General features: G+C 34.3%; 1 protein-coding gene across 2 annotated transcripts in view; it reads right to left on the reverse strand.

Annotated features, from left to right (window-relative positions):
- The window catches only part of LOC118185367 (uncharacterized), a 295,900-nt gene that overhangs the window by 214,700 nt on the left and 57,054 nt on the right, over positions 1 to 24,146 (reverse strand). For both annotated transcript variants that reach the window (XR_015042305.1, XR_015042304.1), the window contains exon 2: positions 4,097 to 4,333. The gene's annotated coding sequence lies outside the window, so the exon portion shown is untranslated. The remainder of the gene's footprint in view (positions 1 to 4,096; positions 4,334 to 24,146) is intronic.

Here is a 24,146-nt window from a genome sequence, read left to right on the forward strand (position 1 = left end):
TAAAATGGGTTCCCTTTAAGCAAGATTTAACTTTAGGAAATAAAAAAAAGACGATTGAATCCAAATCAGGTGAATAAGGAGGATACCCGATGACAGTAATGTTTTTGCTGGTCAGAAACTGTTTGTCAGATAGGGCCATGTGAGCGGATGCATTGTTCTTGTGCAACAGCCATCCATTACTCCACAACTTTGGCCCTTTTTCCCTAATATTTTGACGAAGGCTTTTAGTACTTCAGTGTAGTTGTGTTGATTAAGTCTGACCACTGGGAACCCACTCAATCATTACCATTCCATTAATGTCGAAGAAGACAAACAATTAACATTGGCTTGACCACACTGTCCCTTTCCTCCGAAAACCGCTTATGCCATTCAGACACACGTGCACGACATAAAATTTCATCTCCATAAACCTCGGTTAACATTTGAAATGTTTCCTCCGTAACTGATTTTCTTAAGTTTCACAAGAAACTTGATGTTAATTCGCTGTTCCGTTTTTACATTGTAAGGATTATGTTAATTTTATTAACAGTTAAATTTTAAGTTAAAGTTCCTTTCCTGTCAAATTCTTAACTTCAACTTACTACTTCCGGCCAGAACGTAGTTTTGGAATCTTGCTGAATATTTAATGAGGAGGAGCGGTATTTAAACCACGAAGTTACTTACCGAGTCGGAGAGAATCAGAGTTTCTGATTTCCGCGCGTCTGCCTTTTTGGCCACTCTCTCTCTGAAAGCTGTTATTACCCTCGGCCGTACTCAGGCCCTTGCTAAGCTTCGTAGTCAAATAAGTTAAGGGGCCAACTGGTTTTGAACCTTGATAGCTTCGGCTATACTTCTTTAGTTAATCTTAGTTTTAGTTTAATTCTTAGTCTTTTAAGTTCAAGTCCAAATGCGGGCTTTGCTTGTACACTCCCAGGCGGAGTTTTGTTAAATCTTATTGGAATAATAAAGGGTTAGTTACCCTTCTATCTTGTTGTTCCTTATCACCGAACTCAAGCGATTATTCGCCTATCAGTTCTTAGATTCTTCACTTCTAACATGAACTTAGGAAATTCCAAAATGAGGAATTCTACAACATAAGACATTTTTCCGGCAGAATACAGTTGCATGTGTTGACTCAATGACACAGTACTCCCAACTGGCGTGACCGGTTAAGTTGAAACTGGCCGCATGGATAGAGGACGTCACCAAAACAGTTGTTGCCAACTTCAAGCTACGCACGTAGTCTCTTTTTATGTGTGTGTCGTATATTTGTTTTTTAGAAAATTATATAATTGTATTAGAAAATTGCATTGTGTCGTGTATTTATTTTTTAGAAAACAAATGTCGCAAAGGTTGTTTCACCTTCACCTATAACAAATTAGAAATTTAATTTTCTTCTGTGCAAAAGTTAGATATTCTTGACGACAAGATAGCCAAAAATCTATCAGTATTTTGTCTTTAAGCGCTGTATCACCAGATAGTTTAAACATGGGTTCAACATCAGAATTTAATAATCCCATCTTTAATTTAATATTAACCATTGGCCTACACGATATCTGCCAATTGCGCGAGCTATAGTAAACAAGAAAGTCGGTCGCGCGCAGTGCCATTTAACTGTTCAGCCGTGTACCCGAACTGGCGCAAAATGTATACTTTTTATGACATATATATTTCAGTGTAACGAAAGGAATTGTGAAATAATAAACAATGTTTAAGTACAAATAGTAATTTTAAGACGTCTAGGGTGTAATCATAATCAATTGATCAGTTGGCAAAAATAATTGCATGACGGGTATAAGAGTTTGGCGTGATGGGTAAGTATAAGAGATTTTTAATTCTTTATACGAAATTATATTTGAAACGTGTGAACGTAACGAAGCTTTACGGAAACTAAACTAAAAGATCATCCAGTTTCGTCAGAAACAACTGAGAAAAACAAAATACTGACGTTACAATCAAAGGAAAAATATTCGATGTAGAATAACTCCAATCGGTCATTTTATGCACAAATTTGTGTCATAAACAAAAACCACGAGTCTAGACTCGTGGTATGTATTTGTTTATGACACACTCGTGGTATTTGTTTATGACACAAATTCTTCACCACGAGTCAGACTCGTGGCTTTTGTTTATGACACGAATTCTTTACCACGAGTCAGACTCGTGGCTTTTGTTTATGACACGAATTCTTTACCACGAGTCAGACTCGTAGCTTTTGTTTATGACACAAATTCTTTACTACGAGTCAGACTCGTGGCTTTTGTTTATGACACAAATCTTTCCCCATGAGTCATACTCGTGGTTATAGGCCAAAGGATTAATCGTGAAAGGGTTTTTTGGTCCATGCTTTGTTGCTATGAATTGGAGAAACATATTCTTTAAGATTTATCTCAATCCTGTCTAGTGTTCTTTGGTAGCAACTGAAATTTAATTAGGCATGGAATTAATATTTTGTTCTTTTTACACTTCAGTTAGCTTCATAAAAGCATTATAATGTTCCATGCTTACGATTTCGTAATAGGTAGGGTTAATCCTAAGTTTATAACAATAGTAATAGGTAATAGTACCAATATGTAATGGGTAAGGTTTATCCTAAGTCTATAACAGTTATTTTTAAGTAAACATCCTTTCCTATCTCTCCTAATTTCAGCTTACAAATTCCTTAGCAAAATGTGTTTTTAGAATCGCGTTTAATGCAAATGAGAAGGAGCAGTATTTAAGTCGAAGCTCCACTGACTTCGAGAGACAGAAGCAGAGTTCCTGACTAGCGGGTCTTTTGGCCACATCTCTATGCTGTTACTACGCTCTAGCTGTTACTAAAACTGAAATTCTGCATTGGACGTGTTCTCAAAATATTACCTCACAAAACTTATTAATTTCGTATTATCGATGTATCTGTACTTTCATGGATTTTGTGGGGGGATGCACTGTTTTGAGTGAACGATAACTATTTCTTCGATATTATCTATTCTTTACAGCTTTATTATTATAGAGATAATATACTATTTATCTGGTTTTGCTGTTTTCATCACAGCCGCCTAGATGGTATACTGGTTAGGGAAACCGACTACGATACCGTAGGGCTCGGGTTCGAATCCCTAAGAAGGTATGGTTGTAACTGTTCGTCCCTTCGTAGGCGATAACGATGGCTGCCTATTAGGCGCCACTAGAATAAAATGGCCACCATTTCCGGTCTTAGGAGTGGCCAACGTCGAAAAAAGACAGAAGAGTGCCCGCCGTTTGGGAGGAGGGGGGAAGGTTTTTTTTTTTTTTTTATCACGGATATGAGATGCCAACTTATGTGTGATAGAGGCAACAAATAAGGAGTTGCAAGTTTTTCTTAAGTGTATGAGCATATCCATTTTCTTTAATTCATCCGGATATTCCATATGAAGCCATTATAGAATTTTTACACAAAGTCTCTTGGAAAAAAATTCGAAGACAATCTGTTTACTAGCTTTTAATTCTTTCATCTCATTAAAAAAAAATTTCCAATGTGCGAACCACATGACATCCTTGTACGGCCTAAAAATTAAACACATTTTTTGCTTCATTTCATTTAAACGTATTTCCTCGAATTTAATTGGAGATATACTATTTCTCATTGAATTAATTCAGTTCTCATTTCGCGACAAGGCAAAAATGCATAAAATCTCAAAGCGTTAAAAATCGTAAAATACAGAAAAACATAAAACACCAGATACAGTTAAATTTTTTTTTTTTTTTAAATTAAAATTAGAGTTTCTACGGAAAAACACACCATTGGCCAACGGACAAAAAGGCAGGTTTTTCGGTGCACAAAACTGAAGGTTTATTTTTGGTTTCACTCGGCGAAAAGACACTGAAGTTAGTGAAGAAACTGACTCCATTCAATATTCCAATAAGAGTTTCAAATGATGTAAATCAATGGCGGCTTCGTTAGGCTTAGTAGCATTAAAACAACTTTAAAATTATTGATCATTCTACAACTATTGCATGCAGATTAACTGGATATTCTAAATTGGATAATTGGATATAAATTGGATTGCTAGATATATTATTTCATGCAGGTAAACTGGAAATATTTCGCATATGCCAAATTTAATCAACAAGAAATACAACTGATATAGATTCTTACCTTTCCGATAAACAATTTGTTGCTATTGCAAAGCTGAATTAAACTACTTTGCTCAGTCTATGAACGCTTCGGCTGTCTTCATTCCAAGTTATGGTTTAAATTCCTAAGGTCACAGTCACAGTTACAAGCATGGTAAAAGAATTTGCACTAACAGAAGCTCCGGGACTTTACGTTCTAAATCTAGGTATTAGTTTCTAAAATCAGAAGTACCAGAACCTTGTAGAAGAGTGACAGAACCTAAAAATAACAAATAAATATAGCAATAATAAATAAAATGATATATAATGTATTAAGAAAATAAAATATCATAAGATATATGCCATAGTGTGCAAATTAATTAGGAAAAAGCGTTTTTTTCACAGAATTTTGATTTCAACTGGCACCAGCAGTTTCCTCACAGTAGTTTTATCTGCCTTAATGCCATCTGGATGTTTGCTTTCGATTACCTAGAGCTAGTTAGACAATAAATTAGGATTATTTCCCCATATTTAAACTTGTTTCTGTGATTCAAAAGAGATTTTTTTCGTGCTGTCTGAACGTACGATTACCTAGAGCTAGTTTAGACAATAAATTAGGATAATTTCACCATATTTAAGCTTGTTTCTGTGATTCAAAAGAGATTTTTTTTGTGCTGTCTGAACGTACGATTACCTAGAGCTAGTTTAGACATTAAATTAGGATTATTTCACCATATTTAAGCTTGTTTCTGTGATTCAAAAGAGAATTTTTTTGTGCTGTCTGAACGTACGATTACCTAGAGCTAGTTTAGACAATAAATTAGGAATATTTCACCATATTTAAGCTTGTTTCTGTGATTCAAAAGAGATTTTTTTTTGTGCTATCTGAACGTACGATTACCTAGAGCTAGTTTAGACAATAAATTAGGATTATTTCACCATATTTAAGCTTGTTTCTGTGATTCAAAAGAGATTTTTTTTGTGCTATCTGAACGTACGATTACCTAGAGCTAGTTTAGACAATAAATTAGGTTTATTTCACCATATTTAAGCTTGTTTCTGTGATTCAAAAGAGATTTTTTTTGTGCTGTCTGAACGTACGATTACCTAGAGCTAGTTTAGACAATAAATTAGGATTATTTCACCATATTTAAGCTTGTTTCTGTGATTCAAAAGAGAATTTTTTTGTGCTGTCTGAACGTACGATTACCTAGAGCTAGTTTAGACAATAAATTAGGATTATTTCACCATATTTAAGCTTGTTTCTGTGATTCAAAAGAGAATTTTTTTTTGTGCTGTCTGAACGTACGATTACCTAGAGCTAGTTTAGACAATAAATTAGGATTATTTCACCATATTTAAGCTTGTTTCTGTGATTCAAAAGAGAATTTTTTCGTGCTGTCTGAACGTACGTATGTATGTACAGTGGAACCCCGAGAGGCGAGGAAAGCATGAGCGAAAAATTCGTCTCTAAATACGAGCACTGATTCGAGTAACGAGCCAGGCTGTTGGCGCGTTTCCCGTTCCGGCTCGACTCGGGGAATCACTCAGTGTTCCTCCGTCAGATCACTCAGTGTTCTTTGATTTACGTGTTTGTGCGTTTGTGAGTTAATTGTTTTTTACTTTTAACGTGAAAATAATTATTTCACGATACGATTCCCAAGAACATTATTGTCTCAGATAGTGCTACAAAGAAAAAGAAGGAAGCCATGGCTGTTGAAATTAAGAAAGATATCATGGATAAACATAAGCGTGGTGTAAGGATGACGGAATTGGCGAAGACTTACGACCGTTCGACATCGACGATCTGCACGATTCTAAAGAAGAACGAAGAAATTAAGAAACTTGATGTGGCCAAAGGAGTTACTGTTACATCCCAGCACCGCTCAAAAAACTCCTAGAAGATGTTGAGAAGCTTTTGTTGGTGTGGATAAACGCGAAGCAGTTAAAAGGTGATTCGGTGTCGGAAGCTATCATTTGCACTAAGAATCTGTACTTGGACCTTCTCCGAAAAACACAAGGTACGTCGACTGAAGATGAGATGGCAATGGCATTTCTTTTGGGGTGGGCGCAACGGATTAACTGGATTTCCATTACTTTCAATTGGGAAGTTTGTTTCTAGATTCGAGAAATTCGCTATGCGAGCCCAGTGCTGGAACTAATTAAACTCGTATCTCCAGATTCCACTGTATCTCGCATAACTCAGCAACGAGTAGCCTCAGAACGTTGAAATTTCGTATAAGGAACTGCTATAACATGCAGTTGTTCACCTCCCTTTTTGGTTGTAATCGGAGACACCAAAAGTACAGGGTTATCCAAATTAAACTTTCCCAACTCAGAGGCCTGTGCAGAGTGTTGTATGGGTCATAATGTGATGAAATTTTAAAAACAGACACTTCAGATCATGCGCTCGAGATTTAGTACAAAAAAAAATTAGTACAATACGTTGCCGATAGGTGGCGCTGTAACACTAGTAATGGGCATATTGCAGCAACGTGATTTGCAGAAATAAAGCTTCTGCGCAACGTATCCAAAAGACGAGCCCTACAAAAGTGGAAGACAGGCCTTGCACAGGCATTTGTTTCCAGCTCGTTGATGCACAATGGCGAATTTGAAAGACAAAGCTCTGTTAATGAAACTTTTCTGCCAGAATGACGAGAACTTCTGTGCTGCGATAACAGCATTCCGTCGGCTGAAGATCATACGCCGAGTACCAATGACACCACGCGCTCTACGAGACATGATGAAGAAGTTTGAAAGAACGGGACAGCTGGGAATTTTGCCAGGTAGAGGACGACAGGTTGTGGAATCTGCACACTAAGAAGACGTTGCTTTGGCGGTCGTGGACCCCACTAGCCAATCGCCACATGGTGTTGTCAGTATGCCAACTGTTTCTCGTGCTGTTGATATGCCCTATACGACCGTCTGGCGTGTGATACGTCGAATCCTCGGTTATTTTCCTTACAAAATCCATAGTCGTCATCAGCTGTCCGATGGGGATCCTGTAGTTCGGGAAACATTTGCGTTGCAGTTCCTTGCCAGAATGGAAGTCGATACTGCTTGGCCGTGGAACATCCTTTGAATGGATGAGGCCCATTTTCACCTGAATGGTCAAGTGAATACGCACAACTGCCGCATTTGGGCAAGTGAAAACCCGCGCGCAATCCATCAAGTGCCCTTGAAACCTCCAAAGGTTATTGTATGGTGCGGTTTCACTGCAACATTCGTCATTGGGCCTTATTTTTTTGAAGAGGTGACTCCACCAGGGTTCAAAACCTGCTCTGTCACAGTAAAACGGTACCAGGACATGTTGACAACGTTTGTGATCCCTGAACTGCAACAACGTGGCCGCCTCCAGGACACGATATTTATGCAGGATGGTGCACCTCCCCATATTCTTCGTGGCTTCTGGTGTTACAACAACATAAGATTACAACAACGATATTCAACAGGTGTTACGGGCAACTTTTACCGATGCACGTGTGATCAGCCGCTGTTTCCCTACAGCTTGGCCTTCCTGTCGCCTGATCTCACGCCATGCGACTTTTGGTTATGGGAAATCTTAAAGGATCGGGTCTACCGAGAACACCCAGCAACCTTGGCACATCCTGAAAGACGCAATTATTCGACATGTTCGTGGAATTAATGTGGACTTACTGCGTTCCACTGTGGAACACACTGCTTTGCGAATGGAAAGAATTGTAGAGAACCACGGCACACATATAGAACATCTGTAGAATGTCTTGTTGATCTGCAGCGCCACCTATCGGCAACTTCTTGTACTAATTTTTTTGTTTAATAAATCTCGAGCGCATGATCTGAAGTGTCTGTTTTTAAAATTTCATCACATTATGACCCATACAACTCTCTGCACAGGCCTCTGAGTTGGGGAAGTTTAATTTGGATAACCCTGTATATCTCTTTGTTACTCGGCTCGGTGAGCTCTTTTTTTTTTTTTTTTTTTTTTTTTTTTTTTTTTTTTTTTTTTTATTCTTATATGTTGGTAAATTGTGTATTGTTTCCTTTAAAAATGATTGAGTTATGTTGTTGTCTTGTGTTTCGGTTAAGGTTTTTATGCCTTAGTCAATCTGCATGTAGTAGATGTAGAATTATCAACAATTTAAAAGTGGCAAGTTAAGCCGAACGAATCGGTATTCGTTTACATTTGAAACTCAGTAGAATAGTGAAGTAAGTTTTTGCATCTTCAATGTCTTTCTGCCGAGTGGGACCGAAAGAACTTTCAGTTCTGTGCATCGAAAAATCTGCCCTCTTGTCCGCTGACCGAGTTGCTTCGTTTTGCGTAGAAACTCTAATTTTAATTGCAAAAAAATTTTTCATTGTTTTGGGTGTCTCATGTTTTTCTGTATTTTACAATTTTTAATCAAGATGTTTGGAGTTTTTATGTATATTTACTCTGCCGCGAAGTGGGAACTCAATTAATGGAATGAATAATATATATCTAATGAAATTCGAGGAAATAAGTTTCAATGAAATGTGTATAATTTAATAGGCCGTACAAGGAAGTCATGTGATGTCCATATTAGATTTCTTAAATACGTTTTGCATTCGTTCATTTTAGTATACTAAAAGCGGATATAAATCCCTAGAAAAAGAGTAAATATTATCGCATTTAACAGTCACGCATCCACGATTGTAAGAAAAATTGCTTCCGCGGTTGATGTTGGAAAATCGAGCATTTTTCGGATTCTAAGGAAATAACAATGAAACTGGACAAATTTCTCCAGAAAGGAAAGGAAACGTGAAAGGAATTGGAAAACAACAGTTCAAAAATTACAAAAATCTGAAAGGTTTCAAATTTTAAATTACGTCTAAAGGGGCGTTATGCTAACGTTTTGTGTGTTACCTTTACTTATTGAATATCATGCTCCACGTACTTAAACCGTAAAATTCAGTTCAACAGCAGTATCTCAAAATAATTTTAAACTGAGCGTGTCTTTAGAATTTTCGATAACAGTCTCGCGCGCTGGAGGTAATTTTTTTTTTCCTCGTACAGTGTTGCCATTCCTCGCCTTGAAATCGCTGAGTTTCTTAATCAAAAATATACAAAGTATGAAATCGATAATAAAACAAATTTCAAATTAGTGCTTCCATATGCCCATATTCTATGGAACATAAACTTTTGAGCAACGTTACTCAAAATTCGACGACTCTCGGTACCGTCGTTTTACCACAGTGCGAGAAACATACTTACATTTTTGTAGATTCTTCATTATTTAATTTCTTTAACTATAATACAGGGAGATAATATTCGGTGACAACAATTTCAAAAGTGAAACAACGTTTATCGTGAATCGACGCAAAATTCCAAAACTAAATTAATAGTTCTTCTGGGCAAATTACCCCTTTGGACTAACAACTCCAAAATCTGTCGGATTCCTAATCCAAAGTAGTATAATTAATCAATCCACCAACAACTAGCAAAAGACCTTCAGAGAGATCTATTGTCTATTGATATAAACGTAGACTTTTCACAGGAGTACAAAAAGTGAGAAAAATAATTAAAGAAACAACTTACGGCACGTCAAATGGAGCAAAATGATAATTATGTGGCAAAAAATACAAATCTTGGGCAATAAATAACTGCAGAAACGACATTTTGAGCAATGAGACTCATTTATATGTTCATGGTTACACATCTAAGGTTGTTTGTTATACGAAGCATGGGTAAATCAACATGACCTCAACACATCCAGTAAACCGTAAAATAATCTCAAAAATAAATGTTTTGGGATTTTTTCACTGCAAATGTCATTGGAAGCTCCTACTGATGAGATGATAAATTCTTTAGTCAATCTAATTTTTTAGTCAATCTGCCTTTAGTCAATCTGCATGTAGTAGATGTAGAATTATCAACAATTTAAAAGTGGCAAGTTAAGCCGAACGAATCGGTATTCGTTTACATTTGAAACTCAGTAGAATAGTGAAGTAAGTTTTTGCATCTTCAATGTCTTACTGCCGAGTGGGACCGAAAGAACTTTCAGTTTAAAGTATATAGAAATTTTAAGACGCAGGATTGTGCCATTCTTGTAAGCTTATGCAAGGACATTTCAGCATGATTTGGCTCCATGTCACAGTTGGAAATCTGTCAAAAGGTTCATCCTGTAAAACAAAGTTTTGTGCTAGATTGGCCTAGAAATTCACCAGATTTCAATTCGATCCAAAAATTGGTACACATTCTCAAGGAACAACTGAGTAAAATGGCTTGTACGACAAAACAGCGCATGATTCCTAACACTATAAAAATATTGGTAAAGAAGTAAAAAATCTCATGTAGACACTACAAGACTTCCTTATATGGCCTACTAGATTATACATATTTTTTGCTGCATTTCATGTAAAGTTAGTTTTTCAAATTTCATTAGAGATATACAGTAAGACCCCGCTTAAAGGCCCGTCCACACGAGGACGCTCCCGACGTAGTTGACGCAACTTTTTTGACGCCGGCGTAAATTCGCATGACGCAGAAGACGTAAAACTGAGTACGCTCCTGTTCAGCTTTTTCGCCCGCGACGCGCGCGTTCGTCCAATAGCCGACCGAGTTCTTATCACGTGTCATAATCAGAAAACCTTCTTGCTTACCCGTTTCAATATGGCGTCAGAACCACACAGAGATGAGTTTTTGCTTAGAAATATCATAAGTGTATACAGCAATAAAATAATCACTCCATCTTCAGATTTCTCAAACCGTATATATTCGTATAAATTTAAAATTCTCTTTAAAAGGAAAAACTGTATATTTATAAAGCAATGATCCGACCAGTATATGCTTTACCTATTTATAACACCGTAAATAATAGGAACCTAAATAAATTACAGTTTCTACGAAATCAAAGTTTCTGCCTTACAAAATTATCCTTAATTATTATAAATATTGGCTATATCATGTGTAATAAAAAGCTCTATAAATATCCCAATATTAAATACACCAAAAACTAACTTCAGCAATATAACATCTTCTAAAATAAAGCAGTTGACTGTGAAAGAGTATTCAATAATTCATTTCTTATTTTATTCATTATTATTATTGTTTTTAATTTAGTTTAAAAATGTGCATTGCAAATAGAAATCCTTATATAATAATATATCTGCATCTCTTTATCATATATCATCTATAAATTCTCTTTATTTTTACTTTATTGCATATTTTATCATGCACATAATTTCTCATAAACTGTCCAAAGTTTGAACCTCATTCTAAATTCAAAAATAAATAAAAAGAAAAACAAAAGGCCAATCGAGGGGAGTTAAAAAAATATGAAGTTGGTTTTATTATATGGTGGATGGTGTATATAAAGAGAATTAAGTAATTTAATTCTCTTTATATACTGTATTCCAAACCAATTTTATAAATCCTAATTTTCATACAATATAGAATCTGCAAGTCTGTCAAACTGGTCGATACTCATCCTGAAGTAATTAAAAAACAAGTAATATTAAAAAAAAGAAAGTTAATTCCTACTTAGGTCCACAAAGAAAAATTAAAAAAATACAAATAAATAAATAAATAAATAAAAATACAAACATAATTTTTTTAAATTAAAAATTTTAAAAATTTTAATATGTGAAAAAGCTGTATTAACATCAAGTGTCATTCACTACAAGTTTAAAAAATTGTATTTGAACTTGATGAATAAAAAGAATTTTATGTACTGAAAATTTGAACAAGATATAGGGAGAGTGTGAGATAATAGTAGGAATTTAATAATTCCGGATATTCCTTTCGTAAACGAGGCAGTAAAAAAAAAAAAATCTAAAATCTCTTTGAACATAAATAAATCTTTCGGACCCATTCTTGCCATTTTTTGCGGTTTTGCCTCTGCTTAATAATTGCACTTAATAGTAAAATTTCAGCTATTAAAAAAAATCATCTGATTCGGACAACTTGCCGCAAACATACAGAAGCACGCGAAGTGATAAGATACAGCTCTGTTGACGCTATATTACAGCGTCACGTGATTTTTGCGCAAAATAATTCTATTGGTTAAACGCACTCTTCGCAAGCGTACTCGTTTGGACGCTTTTACGCTGGTAACGTAAAAGCGCGTTCGTCAGCTACGTTTCGAGCGTACTCGTGTGGACGGGCCTTAACGCGGGGGATACGTTCCATCGAAGTAGAGCGTAATACGAAACAGCGCTAAGCGAGACTATCTTAACATGTAAATAATGGGGTTAGGGGAAGACGGATAAAAAATGGTTAGGCATTAAATTTAATAATGTTTTTTTTTTAATAAAAATAAAATCAAACATTTATTTCTTACAAAAATAAAAACAATATAAACGCATATACTTTTAAAAACAAATAAAATTCTCAATCAGATCATTCAGTCTATTCTGGGTTTCCAATTTTCTGCCTTTTTGTCAAGAAGGCATTATGATAGATTGGCTTAATGACATATTGCGTTCAATTTCGTCGTCAATCCATATAGACAGTCGTTTTTCCATTTCCTCTATAATGTTATTTCTAGAACTGGTAATTCTAGGTGCAGTTGCCGATGACAGTATTTTTTCTTTATTCTTAAGAATTGTCCTTATTGTTGAAGTTGCCAAAATCAATGCAGCGCTAATTTGAGATTTACGTTCACCAGAATCTAATCTTCTAATCACTTGCATTTGAGTTTCCAGTTACAATAATGTCAACAAATGTTGTTTCAAATGATAAAAAGCAAGAAACACAACTACACTGTTTCGGATATGTTATTTGGAAACCTAGCGCTGCGCACAATTTCGGAGAATCCCCGGGTTGAAATAAAAGAGCGCTAAACCGAAACAGCGCGAAACGAAACAGCGTTAAGCGGGGTCTTACTGTATTTCTTATCTAATTAATTAAATTCTCACTTTGCGGCAGAGTAAAAATACATAAAACCTCAAAATATCTTCATTAAAAAATGTAAAATACAGAAAAACATAAAACACCAAATACAGTTAAAATTAGAGTTTCTATGAAAAATAAGCAATTCGGCTAACGGGCAAGAAGTCATGTTTTCGGTGCACAAACCTTAAAGTTTACCTTGGGTCCCACTCGGCAGAAAGACATTGAACGTGCAGAAACTTACCTAATTCGCTATTCTCCTGAGTTTCAAATGCAAACGAATGGCGGTTCGTTAGGCTTAACTCGCCACTTAAACTTTTAAAATGTTGATAATTCTACAACTATTGCATGCATTTTAACTAAAACCTTAACCGAAACATAAAAACCACATAATTCAACCAAAAAAAAAAAAAAAAAATGCACATACCAATATATAAGAGAGCAAAATCTAAGATCACGGAGCCAGCTAACAGAGTGGGGATATATGCATAGGATTGGTGCAGCCGATTGCAAGGAAAAAGGGAGGTGCACAACCATATAGTACTACTATAGCAATCCCATATAGAAAATTTCAATGATCTGACGCTATTTGTTTTTGAGTTATGGGAGATACACACATACTTACGTACAGACGTCAGGGGGAAAAAAAACTCTTCTGAAGCCATTTTAAATCCGTTTCGGGTAAAAGAGTCCTTTATTCTGTCCGTACATGCAGATGTGATGCCCGAAATTTTTCGTAATTAAAATACTTCCCTCACTTTGTACAAGGAAGGAAATATATATGCACAAGACCTAGTAGAGTCGATGCCTAAGCACGTTCTAAAAAAGGGTTTAAAGAAGGTCATATTTCCGACATTTATTATTATCACTGTTAATGAATATAAGTATACAAATTATCTCTGGTATGTGTGTTTGTGTGTGTGTGATTATGGCAAAGCCTTGAGGGCTATCTGCCTAAGGGAAGGGATGCCTTCGTGGAAGACTTTCTAAGAGAACTGGCTCGTATACACGTTACACATGGGGAAAACCATGAAAACGGCCATGCAGCTAGCCCGTTCGCGTATACAAATTATCAAAAATATGCTTGTTCCAATTAATTCGCGCACAAGAGTAAATATATTAATAAATTAAATTAACTATAAATATAGGCAAACATTAAAATATCAGCAGTTAAATAAAATCATAAAACAAAACTGCATAAATTCATAACAAATTTCAAATTTAACATTAACCAATCAGGTGAATGAATAAAACAAATGTAAGGTATAAACTAAGAGTAACAAGCTAAGCAGGTAAGTTGCCGCTTAAGCGGGTTTAAAGAGAAGGGGCCAGGTAGGAAGATCGCCAGGGTACCAAATGCAGAGGCGCCGCATCGTATAATCAAGATTTTTTCAGATTACCAGGACACATCTTTTGTGAAATGTTCTATCATGATTTTATTTATTTATTTATTTATTTATTTTTATTTTTATTTTTATTTTTATTTATTTATTTATTTATTTATTTTTTGGTTTCGCGGCAAAAAATGAAATAAATAAATAAATAATTAAAAAAAAAAAAAACCCCGCACAGGACGACAAATACAGTAAAGTATCGTAGATAAAATTTAGGGAAAAAAAAAAAAAAAAAGAGTATTGCAAAAAAATATTTTTCGGGCTGAGATAAACCTGCTTCCATAGTTTGGCTTCTGATCCAATTTAAAAGCCTTCCTGAGCAGTACAACACAAGTTTTCTTGACCAGGTATGTACAATCCATAAAGATTCCTCTTTGTGAGGGGATTGTATTTTCCGATCAACGGTTCAAATTTCCTCGAGTATTCTGCTCTTCTCGGGAAAAATGAGACATGTTGTTGCTGTGTTATTGTGACTTATCTCACCTGTCTGACAGCAAAATCCGAACAAATCCAAGAAATTCTTCATGGTAAGGAGTGCAAGATTGCACCTGTCGTTGGCAAGAACCTTGAGCATCATGCAAGTGACAGTACGACTTCGCTCAGTTCCGTCCCCTCCCCCAATTTTGATGGAGAGCACCCCTGGAAGACGGGTACGAGGGTCACCCATCCCTGTTCTCCTCCCAACAACCTCTCGAAACGACTTTCGGCTCGCCGAGTATTTAGAATGCTCCCCCATGCCGCACAGACACTATACATTTACAAACATTCATGCTTTCTCCGACATTCGAACCCGAGCGCTTCGGTATGGCAGTCAGCGTCGATAAACATTATCCCGGTTGGAGGGCAAAATGAGATATACATTCAGTATCTAATATCAGTATCAGTTTTATCCATTAAATATATTGTTGCGTGCGTATAGGTTCGTAATAGATTTATATGGTATTTCTCCCTCCTTCTTCGCATACCTTCGTGGTGTGGTGGTGTGCACGCTGGGCGCGTATTCCAGAGGTTCGTGGTTCGATTCCCGGCTAAGGCATTGCTAATTTTTCAGTCTCATTTGCTTCCAATTAACTTAATGTCTACTACAAGTGGCATCCGAACTAAAAGAATGGTGGATGATGACTCTCTACATCCAGGATTTGCCGATTGGGTCTCCTAGAAACTCCAGTCGCCCTTTAAATGGGTGAGTATATAAGGTATTTCTCCCGCCTTTTTGCCATGCCATCGTGGTGTGGTGGTCTGCACGCTGGGCGCGTATTTCAGAGGTCCGTGGTTCGATTCCCGTCGAAGGCGGTTGCTCATTTTTCATCTTTCCTGCGTCCAAAAAATACTTCTACAGTGTCTCTACAGTGGTCTACAGTGCCTCTACAGTGTCTCTACAGTAAAATGTCTCTACAGTGGCGCCCGAAGTAAAAGGGTGTTGGATGATGATTCTCCAGACCCGGGATTTGGCGATTGCATCCCCTAAAATTCCCAGTCGCCCTTTAAAAGGGGGAGTATATAAGGTATTTCTCCCACCTTCTTGGCGTGCCTTCATGGTGTGGTAGTCTGCACGCTGGGCGCATATTCCAGAGGTCCGTGGTTCGATTCCTGGGGAAGGCGTTTGCTCAATTTTCATCTCTCCGGCTTTTCCAATAAAACTTATGTCTCTACAGATTGAATGCACAAGTGTGATGAAAAGTTAATAAAATTCATTCTTATCGCAAGAAATAAAACTAGATGCTGAAATTTTTCCTCACAGATATTCGTACAATATCACACAGTAGTTATATTTTTAAACGACTCAAACGTTAAATAGAACACAATTCAAAGCGCAGAGAAAGCAAATCCGATCTCAAAATTACAACAGATAAGTAAACCACCACAACTTAGTAAACAACTGAACTAAGGTTTTTTCTCCGGCTTTTATAAGCTTTTGAACCAGTTTTAATCAGTTTGGTACTTTCTCCAGGTTTCTGGAAAGCAAAAGAGTGCAATTACGAGATATCTATTTATTAAATGTTAAATGCGCATGCTCCTGTCTTTTTACTTTTCCGACGTAGCTTTTTCTTAAAATATGTCACGCGCTGCATTGCACCGGGATATACAACAATTTTAATTATAATTCTACTAAAAATAGCAAATTAAGTACAAAATCCGTAACATGTTATATTACGGAAAGTAAATTTTATTTAAAAAAATCTGATGTGTACACCACATAGCTTCCTTGTACGGAATATTAAATTATACGCATTTTGTCTTGCATTTCATTTAAACTTATTGGATTGAATTAAATCTACTTCGCCGACACCGCATAAACCACAATAGAATAAATGCATTCTTTAAAATTCACTCTATTTGTTTACCAAAGCGACACTCTGGCGCTAGGTTCACTTAACAGTATTATATTTCGTTCATATTATAACTCAGAATGCACAAAATTTATATCATTTAAAGAATTATCTAATCATTGCCACATGTTCTATTCAAATACTATAATAAAGCTACAACGATGTATAAAAGAAATTAAGCAAAGCAAACAATAAAAAAACAGTTCTTCACAGACGATTGAGTATTTCTCATTCAATTAATTCAGTTCTCACTTCGCGACAAGGCAAAAATACATCAAATCTTAAAATATCTGTATTAAAAATTACGAAGTAAATCTTAAACACTTTTTCCTCGAAAAATTTCCAGAACGGATTAAGCATGATTTAATTTGCTATTATAAATGAAGGCGTTATCTTTGTTGCGAAGCTAAGTTTCTCTAGATTGGCAAGAAATCCACTATTCTTCTGTTTCAAATGTAAACAAGCAATGGCCGCCATCAAAAAAATTATTAGGCTTAGCGGCACATAAACAACTTTGAAATTGTTGATAATTCTAAAAATATTGCATACGGATTTACTAAAGACATAAAAACCTTAACCGGAAGATAAGAACAACATAATTCAATCATTTTCAAAGCAAAAAATGTACAATTTACAAACATATAAGAGTAAAGAAACTGAGATCATTGAGCCGGGTAACAAACTGGATATATATATAAATGTATTTATATATGTTTGGTGCGGCCGACTGCAACCAAAATACGAAGTGCACATCTACATGTTATAGCAGTCCTATATACAAAATTTCAACGTTCTGAGGCTACTCGTTTTTGAGTTATGCGAGATACGTACGTACGTACATACGTTCGTACAGACGCCACGAAAAATTCTCTTCAGAATTCATTTTAAAGCAGTTTATAATTTTTTTGGAGGAAACGAGTCTTTTTATTCTGTCCTTACGTACAGATATCACGCAAAAACATCGTTAAATTTCATTCGATAGCGGTCAAAATGGATATTTTCGTTGAAATATGTTGCCTGAAACTTATCGCGATCACAGTACTTCCTTTTTACTTCGTACAAGGAAGTAAAAAAAAAATTTTAAAAAAAAAAAATTCTGCGATGCTTGTATCGTGCTGTATTCCAGCCAAATCAATGTAATTTTGTGAATTATTATTTCATATAGTTATATATTATAATTAACCCTTATATATAAAATAATATGCTGATATTGTTTCGCGTAAATATAAGTGACATATATTACGCTACAATAGCTTTATCTCTAAATATAAACTAGATTTGTTTCTTTCGGAAACTCGTTATATCAGCAGCAGAAAACTTCAGTCATCGGTATTAATGCTGGTGATTACAAATTAATGCTAATTTTTGTTACTGAGGGTTCGTTCTAAACTATCCCTACAAGAATTATTCATTCGCCGAAATTGAATGGAAACATCCTCAGTGTAAATAATCCGTCCTTGATCTTTGAATAGGAAGCTAGTCATCATCGCAGTATTCGTACGGCTTTACGTTGCCATGACGACGACGAGCGGCAACAGTGTGTGCCTCAAGCAGCTTTTGCGACAGATGTCACCGATAGCCCATTGGAGCTATTTGTTAGGCTTCTTTTCCATGTACATTTATTACAAACAGCTTAGAATATCTGTCAGCACGATTAGCAATTATAGTCTTTTATTGTTTAGCATATAATCTTTTTTTTTTTTTTTTTTTTTTCTTTTCTACTTTTTTAAGAAGAGACAGAATTTCAGAAATAATTGTATGAATAGCTGCTAATGTATTTTTAGTAAGGATATTTGCAAGCACAAGAAGATTTAAAAATCTGAGTGCATGAACATAATACCTAATAATATACAGGGTGTTTATATTTTTGATGTTTAATAACTCATAAAATAATGAAAATATAAACAAACTTATGGCAGTTATTGATGGAATAACTTATATATTTTCCTTTTCAGGTTTGAATATTTTTCCTTTTGTAAATATCGTCTGCGCGTGTGGTTAATTTCAGATAATTTCAGATAATTTCATTTTCCAGTCTAAATATCTGTACTTTTCTAAATATCGTCTGCTTATTAATTGCATTTTTCTCTCTTTTGTTTTTGGCAACTATTGCAATGTTATGTTTACTTTTAATGTGTTTGTTCTAGTATTTTTGTATGCTATGTTTTATTCGACCGGATATTAAGGAGAATGCATACACTACAACACATGCTTGTCGGTACCTGGCGTGATATTGAATATCGACTTGATATTCTCCGTGCGACGAAGGGGGCACACGTGGAAGTTCATTTGACAAGGGTCATGAAACATTATGAGTCTATCTAGGCATTTATGTTATTAATTTTAATCTATCTATATTATTTTATGAGTTATTAAACATCAAAATGGGTCCGGGACTTTATAAACACCCTGTATTTTAGGGAAAAAAATTCTTAGAAGTAAACAAAGATATAAAAGAGTAGTTAGATGAACAAACAAAATACCTAATAACACATTTTAGAAAAGATATTTACAGACAATTTTCCTTTAGCCAGCGGATTTATAAAGAAACAAAGATTCTAATAAGTAACTATATGAATATAATACCCAAAAATAATATTATAAACAAGAACAACCAAAAAAAAAAGAACCTTAGAGATTTAAAAGTTTACGTTTGTGTGTTACGTTTGTGTTACGTTTTAACGTTTTGTGTTACCTTTATTTATTAAATATCAGGTTCTTCGCACTTAGAGCATACAATTCAGTTCAATAGAAATTTCACAAAATATTTAAAAAGACCGTATCTTTAGAATTTCCGATGCACAGTCTCGCGCGCTGTAGATGAAAATGTCTTTTTACCCGTACAGTGTTGCCATTGCTCGCTTTGAAATCGTTGGGTTCGTTAATCGAAAATTTGTCACTTTTTCTGAAATGACATGCCAATTATTTTCCATATTTCGATTATACAACTCAAATTATGACTAAATATTAAATTTTTGTAAAATTTGGTGCGAAATTTATGGGGAAATTGAAAAATTTATCTTGGCGTCTTTTTTTCAGTTTGCGCCAAGTATAATTCACTTGGCGAACTTCTTAATTTAAGTAAAAAGTAGTAGTAAAAAGTATTGTAATCGAGAAAAGTTTCAGGCATCATATTTCAACGCAAATATGCATTTTGACCGCTCTCGAATGCAATTGAACAATATTTTTGCCTGTAATCTGTACTTAAGGACAGAATAAAAGACTCTTTTCCCCCCAAAAAATTATAAAACTGATTTTAAATGAATTCTGAAGAGAATTTTTCTTGGCGTCTGTACATACGTACGTATCCCGCATAACTCAAAAACGAGTAGCCTCAGAACGTTGAAATTTTGTATATATGACTGCTATAATATATATATATTTGCTCCTCGCATTTTGGTTGCAATCGGCCGCACCAAACGTATATAAATATATTTAAATATATATCCACTCTGTTACCCGGCTCAGTGATCTCAATTTCTTTACTTTTACATTTTTGTAAATTGTACATTTTTTGCTTTAAAAATAATTGAATTATGTTGTTCTTATCATCCGGTTAAGGTGTTGATGCCTTTAGTAAATCTGTATGCAATATTTTTAGAACTATCAACAATTTTAAAGTTGTTTAAGTGCCGCTAAGCCTAATAATTTCTTTGATGGCGGCCATTGCTTGTTTACATTTGAAACAGCAGGATAGTGGATTTCTTGCCAATGTAGAGAAACTTAGCTTCGCAACAAAGATAACGCCTTCATTTATTAAATCATACTTAATCCTTTCTAGAAATTTTTCGAGGAAATAAGTGTTTAAGATTTACTTTGTAATTTTTAATACAGATATTTTGAATTTTTATGCATTTTTGCCTTGTTGAAGTGAGAACTGAATTAATTGAATGAGAAATACAAAATCATCTATGAACTTTTTTTTTTTTTTTTTTTTTTTTTTTTTTTTTTGCTTAATTTCTTTTATACATCGTTTTAGATTTATTATAGTATTTGAATAGAATATATGTAGCAACGATTCGATAATTCTTAAGATGATATAAATTTTGTGTATTTTGAGTTAAAAAATGAATGAAATGGAACGCTGTTGAGTGAACCTAGGGCCAGAATGTCGCTATGGTAAACAAATATAGTGAATTTTAAAGAATGCATTTATTCTATTGTGGTTTATGCGCTATCGACGAAGTAGATTTAATTCAATCCAATAAGTTTAAATGAAATGCAAAAAAGTGCGTATAATTTAATATTCCGTACAAAGAAAACATGTGGTGCACACATCATATTTTTTTCAGTGTAATTGAGCAGGGAATAATGTCATCGTTCATTATTTCAAACAATTTTTTACAAAGCGCTTAAAGCACATTCGAAGTTATTATCGCTTATAACAAATATGCTAAATCTCTATCCTAGGAAAAACATATTTACGAAATTCCTTCTAAAAAAACATAGTTACGAAACCTAAATCGAGAAGTTTTAGTTTGAATTAACTAATTTGGTATAAGGCGTATAAAACTGACAAAGCATTTCCTCTTTAATGCTTTCTTAATACCTACATCTCAAAGTTCAGAGATAAGAGAAAGCATGCTAAGTGCTTGAGATAAATATTTCCCAAAGTGCCTTTTTAACATATCACATTGCATTTGAGAGAAGCAAAATCACTATCAGTCATATCCCGAACGATATCTAACGAACTCCGCAATCAAACATATGCAAACAAAGATTTCTGTTTATATCGCTATAACCTAGTAAACAATAATAAAATGAATAACACTAGACAGGCCAGAAATACATGTTGTCCAATAAATAAATAAAAATAAATAAAATAAAAAAGAAAGAAAATCTGAAAGGATTCAGATTTTAACTTCGCACCAGAGGATTTATTAAGGTCTTTTATGCTCTCGTTGAGCCTCGCAGAGCTTGAACTCACTCTTGCTAATACAATTTTTAGTCCAAAGGAGCTTTTTCCCTGCAGGACTGTTGTTTTCGTTTTGCGATTTTGCGTTGAGTCACTATAAATGACGGATCACTTTTCAAACTGTTGCCACCGAATATTAGAGTCCTGCATTATATTTGAAGAAATTAAATAATGAAAAATCTGCATAAATGTATGTATATTACTCGCATTGTGATAAAACAATAGTACGAAGAGCCATCGAATTTTGAATGACGTAATCCTCCTAAAAATATCGGCATGTGGAAGACCAAATTTGAAATTTGGAATTTGCTTTATGATTGATTTCACATTTTGTAAAACTTTAACGAATTTTTCATTAACAAACTAAACGATTTAAAAGCGAGCAATGGCAATACCATTACGGGGAAAAAAACCCATTTTTATCTTCAACGCGCGGAACTGTTTATCGGAAATTCTAAAGATGTATTCATTTCAAAATTATATTTGCGAATTCTGAGAAACGACATTTTCTCTACCGCAGAAATCCATCAAAACTTAGGGTAATACAAATTTTGGTGTGGAATTTGGAATAGAATAATTTTGCGGTATATTTATGCCAAAATACTTCTGTAAGAATAATTTTAATCGGAAAATAATCTTTACAAAAAATAAATAAATAAAATAAATTTAAAAAAATAAAAAAACTGAAAGCTTTCAGATTTTATATTACGTATTTATTAAATAACATGTTCTTTGCACTTAAACCCTTAAACCATAAAATTCAGTTCCACAGCAATATTACAAAATAATTTTTAAATGATCATATCTTTAGAATTTCCGATGCACAGTCTAGAGCGCTGAAGTTTTTTTTTTTTTTTTTTTTTTTTTTTTTTTTTTTTTAATATGTACAGTGCTGTCATTTTTTGCTTTTAAATCGTTGAATTTGTTAATCAAAAATTCGGTAAAGTTTTACAAAATAGGAAACGATTATAAAAGAAATTTCAAATTTCAAATTTGGTCTTCCACATGCCCATATTTTTAGGAGGATTGCGTCATTCAAAATTCGATGGCTCTTTGTACCGTTGTTATATTACAATGCGAGAAATATACATACATTTATGCAGATTCTTCATTATTTAATTTCTTTAAATATAATACAGGGCTCTAATATTTGGTGCCAACAATCTGAAAAGTGAACCGGCATTTCATTGCAAAATGCCAAAAGGAAATTAATAGTCCTTCTGGACAAATTGCCCCTTTGGACTAAAAATATTAAAAAAATGGTGGGAGGAAATATGAAATTCTCTTTTTTATTTCCGCATTCGCAGGAAAATCTGAAATTCGCTAAATCTTTGAAATTTCTCCAGAACTTTCGAAAATAATCACGGAAATTTGTTTCACGATAACATAATTCCCTGTATAAGACTAATAAATACTAAAGAAGATAATAAGTTAAATGTTTGCAAAATCACGTAACGCAGCTCAAATTTCCTGAGAATAAAACGCAATAATTCATAAAATGGGTTTAGATTCATTCTTTAATATCTACAATATGTTAATATAGTGATTTAAAATTTCCAGTGGAATTTCAGCAGTGAAATCATGTGCCTGTATGTATGAAGTAACACCTTGAATTTACGGAATATGGGGGACTGACAAAAAGGCCTGTTTGAGGTCTAGATTTGAATATAAATATATACATATGAATTTTAGTTAAGTAAGGGCTAAGGAGAAATTCTGGTATTTAGAAGAAAAATATATCATACAGAATGGGCATTTTCATACACATCAATACAAAATAGTATTAAAATAAATGTCCTTTATAAAACGGAGTTATTTATATGTCAATGGCTTCACATAAAATTTAACAAACTCGTCTGGCGGCTCAGTCGATGTGACGTAGCTGTTACATGACTTCCTTGTACGACTCGTTAAACTATACACATTTTTTGCTGCACATCATTTAACTTTATTTCTTCCATTTATTGTAACTTAATAAACAGATCCCTGGAGGCAAGTTGTTAAAATGACATAAAAAATCTGATGTGTACACCACATGACTTCCTTGTACGGAATATTAAATTATACGCATTTTTTCTTGCATTTCATTTAAACTTATTGGATTGAATTAAATCTACTTCGCCGACGCCGCATAAACCACAATAGAATAAATGCATTCTTTAAAATTCACTCTAGTATTTGTTTACCATAGCGACACTCTGGCGCTAGATTCACTTAACAGTATTATATTTCGTTCATATTATAACTCATAACGCACAAAATTTATATCATTTAAAGAATAGAATTATCTAATCGTTGCCACATGTTCTATTCAAATACTATAATAAAGCTAGAATAGTGTATAAAAGAAATTAAGCAAACAAAACAAAAAAGAAACAGTTTTTCACAGACGATTGAGTGTTTCTTATTCAATTAATTCAGTTCTCACTTCGCGAGAAGGCAAAAATACATAAAAACTCAAAATATCTATATTAAAAATTACGAAGTAAATCTTAAACACTTATCTCCTCGAAAAAATTCCAGAAAGGATTAAGCATGATTTAATTGGTAATAATAAATGCAGGCGCTATCTTTGTTGTTGCGAAGTTAAGTTTCTCTAGATTGGCAACAAACCCACAAGTTTG

The sequence above is a fragment of the Stegodyphus dumicola genome, chromosome 7 (assembly GCF_044657685.1).
Source record: "Stegodyphus dumicola isolate Sdum_Otavi_A_Nest chromosome 7, ASM4465768v1".
NCBI lineage: Eukaryota > Metazoa > Arthropoda > Arachnida > Araneae > Eresidae > Stegodyphus > Stegodyphus dumicola.